The sequence below is a fragment of the Gorilla gorilla genome, chromosome 23 (genome assembly GCF_029281585.2).
Source record: "Gorilla gorilla gorilla isolate KB3781 chromosome 23, NHGRI_mGorGor1-v2.1_pri, whole genome shotgun sequence".
NCBI classification, from domain to species: domain Eukaryota; kingdom Metazoa; phylum Chordata; class Mammalia; order Primates; family Hominidae; genus Gorilla; species Gorilla gorilla.
The window spans coordinates 6,423,422-6,428,155 of record NC_086018.1 but is presented as its reverse complement, the minus strand read 5'-3'; positions in this window follow the sequence as shown (position 1 = coordinate 6,428,155).

The window sequence follows — 4,734 nt, the reverse complement described above, 5'->3', positions numbered from 1 at the left end:
CTAATCAACAAATTATCTAACCAACATGTGTGGAAAAGGAGGGAACATCATAGAGTTGGCTCGCTTTAGTACATGTGGTGAAAAATGCCAGGAAGTCAGAGCTCAATTGGTCTCAAAAGCCTAAAAGATGGCACAGATTAGCTTCAAGGGACACATGGTATGGATGGAGTCGGCTTACTGTTATGCTGAAGATGTCAAGAGTGGTGACTGATATCTCAAGAAGTGGGCCAAAAGTCCACTTCTGGTTATTCTGCTAGGTACGGTGTAGGAATTCTTCAACCATGAGACAAGTAGGTCAACTTTCACCAGCATCCCCAAATCTGGCTTGCAGTATTAGACTCTGCGTTAGACACAGATTTAGGTTCAATCTGCAGCTTGATTGTTGTCATTCTCTAGAAAACAAACCCTTACCATGGACTTCTAGATGAGTGATCCAGTTAGATCAGCATCTGAGATTGTTTCCGGTTTGCAGCCCAAAAGACATTCAGACAGTCTACAGTTTCCATTGTAGACAACCAAACATATAGAATATGGGCAATTACCCCAAACCCTGAGTTCTGACCTTTGAGAGGAGCAACCACTCATGTCAGGTTCTGTATGGCTGGCACAGATTAAACAGCCACAGCCGCCCAGTGGACATCATGAGGTTTCACCTTCCCTGACTCATCTATGAACCAGGACCAGTCATATAGGAAATGCTCACTAAATTGGGGGCGCCACAGAGACAGCAGCTTTGCTTCAGAGGATAAAAGGAGGCATAAAATTTCTACCAGCTGGGGATGCTCTAGCCCTCTATGGGTGAAACTGAGTTTGGCAGGAGTTCTGCAGCAAGCTCTTAGCTGACTTTCAAATCAGTGTAACCAGTAGTGTGTCACTGAGTCCAAAAGCCCAAAGAACACCTCTAGGTGGAGGCTAGTCCTTTACTGGAGGCTCCAAATGCCAAAATCAACATTTTCTTGACCTCAGGATGAATTGATCAATGCAAATCTCCCCAAATATTTTCACTAAACCTAAATTGGAAAGTAAGACTCCAGATTTTTTAACCCTCACTAAAAATAAATATCTGATTTTTTCACCTGGGATCTATGTATGTGGGTTGGAGCATGCCTTTACCAATCAGCATAAAGTTACAAATTTCCTCGCGCCTCTACTTTCTACTTGTGCAGAGTTTAAAATGCAGAGGTGAGAGCTTAGGGTTTTCTGGGTCTTTTGCTAAGCATGTACCTGACCCTGAGCATCCCCATTTCCCCATTTCCTTCTTGATCCCAAAGACCATTATCACAGTCCTAATTCCAAGCAGCTTTTCCTCCTGGAGCATTTTGGCATGATTCTTCTTAGACCCAACTGATATCCTTTGTTCCTCATAGACTGCGTAGTTCATTTCCATTTAAATGCTTGTACAAATATTAAACTATTGATTTAAGATGTATCTGCTTTTTAAATTAAGTAATGCTGCTCTTAGCCTTCCACAGGACTTGAGGGTTATAAAAAAAAGGAAGAAAATAATTATTTTATACCAATAGTATGAAAAAGAGACTGGGAATGACTATATTAATAGCAGACAAAATAGACTTAAAAACTTAAAAGGGACAATAAGACATTATATAGTCATAGATTGTCCATTTGGCAGGAAGATAGAAATAGTTTAAACCCATACCTAATAATAAAACATTTAGATATAGAAAGCATAAGTGAACAGAATTAAAGGGACAAAAAGGCGGTTCTAAAATAATAGTTGAAGGTGTTAATACTCCACTCTGAGTAATGAATAGAAAAATGAGATAGATGATAAATTGGGAAATAGAGTTCTTGACTAACTCAATGAACCAAATTGATATAACCGATATATACAATATACTCCATCCAACAAAAGAGACTACACACTCTTCTCAAATGCACATGGGGAATTCTCCACGATGGGTTGTATAGTAGATCTCAAATTAAATCAATAACAGAAGAAACGTTAGAAAGTTTACAAAATTGTATAAATTAAACAACATACCCTTAAACAACCAATAAGTAAAGGAAGAAATCACAGAGGAAGTAGGAACATACTTACAGAGGAAGAAAAATAAAAACAAAACACATCAAAAGTTATGGGAAACAGCAAAAACAGTGCTAAGTTGAAAAGTTTGCAGCTAAAATACATTTAAAAAGAACAAAGATCTCAAATAATAACTTTATCACCTAGTAAATTAGAAAAATGAGACCAAATTAGATGCAAAGCAAAGAGAAAGAGGAAAATATTAAAGATTTTAGCAGAAATAAATGCAATAGAGATTATACAAACAATAGAATTCCAAAAAACCAAAAGTTCATTCTCAGTTCTTCAAAAAATTAACAATTGGCAAACTTTCAGCTACACACACGAAAAATTAACAGCATATTCACATGCTAAAATGAGAAATGAAAGTGGGACATTACTACTAATTTGAAGAAATAAAGTGTTTAAAAAAGTGTACTGTGAACTATGATAGGATGATAAATTGGAAAACCTAGATAAAGTGGGCAGATTCCTATGTATACAAGACTTGATGACAAAGAAATACAAAATCTGAATAGATACAAAACTACTAAGGAAATGGAATCAGTAATTAAAAACCTCTTCATGAAGAAAGGCTCTTGTTTTGTTGGCTTCATTAGTGACTTAGATCAAGCATTTATAGAACTAAAATCCTTTCCAAAGTCTACCAAAAGCCTGAAGAGAGCAGTTCCAAACTTATTCCATGATGCCAGCATTAGCTCATACCAAAGCTTGACAAAGAGACTACAAAAACCCATAGACTAATATCCCTTATGAACACGGATGCATAATTATTCAGCATCATCCTAGCTAACTACATTCAGCAGCATACTAGCAAGATTACAACCCATGACCAAGGGGAATTTATTATTGGAATGCAAAGAAGTTTTAGCATATGGCTGGTTTCAGTGCAGTGGTGTTTACAAATAATTGATCACAACCAGTATAGATTTCTTTATGTTTTTCCACTGTCACTTTTTCACTTAGCTAGCCTTTCTTAAGAAAAGTTTAAGCATATGAAAATTAATCAATGAATATGCCACATTAACAAAATATTTAAAAAGTATTCTCTCATTAAGACAGATAATGTATTTTACAAAATTCAAAATATTTTATAATAAAACAATAAATTAGGAATAAAAGGAAACCATCATTGTAAAATTCACATATAAAAACCCACAGCAAACAACATATTCCAGAGGAAAAGATCAAAATTCTTTCCTCTAAGCTCAGAAGACAGAGTGAATGTCTGCTCTTGCCAGCCAGTTTTATTCAACACAGTATTAGAAGTTTCAATCAGAGAAATTAAAAAAGACAATGAAATAAACTGCATCAAAGTGTGTACAGAAAATATATTCTTATATGTAGAAAATCTTTAAGATTCCACACAAAAATATTACAACTAATAAATTCAGCTGAGTAGTAGCATACAAAATCAACACAGAAAAACAAACCGTATTTTATGTAGTAATATGAATAATCTGAAAAGAAAACTCTGAAAACAATTCAATTGACAATAGCATCAAAAGAATAAAGTACTTAGGAAGTAACCAAGAAGTAAAATGCCAATTACTTTTGTGTAGATATCAAAGAATCAATTTTTAAGTTTATGGAGAATCTCAACGATCCTTAAATTGCAAAAACAATTTTGAAAAAAAATACCAACGCTAGAGAAGTCACACTTAATGATTTCAAAACTTACTACAAAATTCCAAAATAGCATTCTTCAAAGAGACTAATGGAGTAATATACAAAGCCAATATAAATAAACCCTCATATATATGGTCAAATGATTTTTATGGGAAATGAGCTGCCTTTACAACAATGAGTGATGGGGAAATTGGGTACCCACATGGAAAAGAGTGAAGCTGGGCCCTTAACTTCTACTATAAGAAAAAATTAACTAACTGGATCAAAGACCTAAATGTAAGAGCTAAAAGTACAAAATTCTTAGTATAAAATATAGGTAAAACATTTCATAACACTGGATTTGTCAGCGATTTTTTTTTAACAGGACACCAAAAACGCAAGAAACAAAAGAAAAATAAATAAATAGGACTCTATCCAAAATATACAAAGAACAATCCAGCAATAATAAAACAAACTACTTGTTTATAATATGGGCAGAATACTTAAATAGACATTTCTCGAAAAAGTATGTGAAGTGGCTAATAAGTCCGTGAAAAGGTACTCAACAAAACTAATCATTAGTAAAATGAAAATCTAACCCCAAATGACATACCGTTTAATACGCATCAGCATAGCTACTACCAAAAGAAAAAAAAAAAAACAGAAAATCACAAGTGTGAGGAAGTGGAGAAATTAGAACACTTGTGCACTGATGATGGAAATGTAAAATGCTGCAGCTGCTATGAAACAACAGCATAGTAACCAAATAATTTACACACAAAATCACCATATGATCCCGCAATTTCACATCTGTGTATGTAGCAAAAGATCTGAAAGCAAAGACACAAAATAATACACGTACACCTAGGCTCATAGCAGCATTACTCACATCACCCAAAAGGTTTTTAAATTACCTGTGTTGTTTGAATTATGATCAATCAATAGATAAAATGTAATTTATACATACAGTGGGATATTATTCAGTTATGAAAAATAAGGAAATTCTGACACAAGGTACGTCGTGCATGAACCTTAAGGACATTGTGCAAAGTGACATCAGCCAGTCAAAAAAGGACAAATAC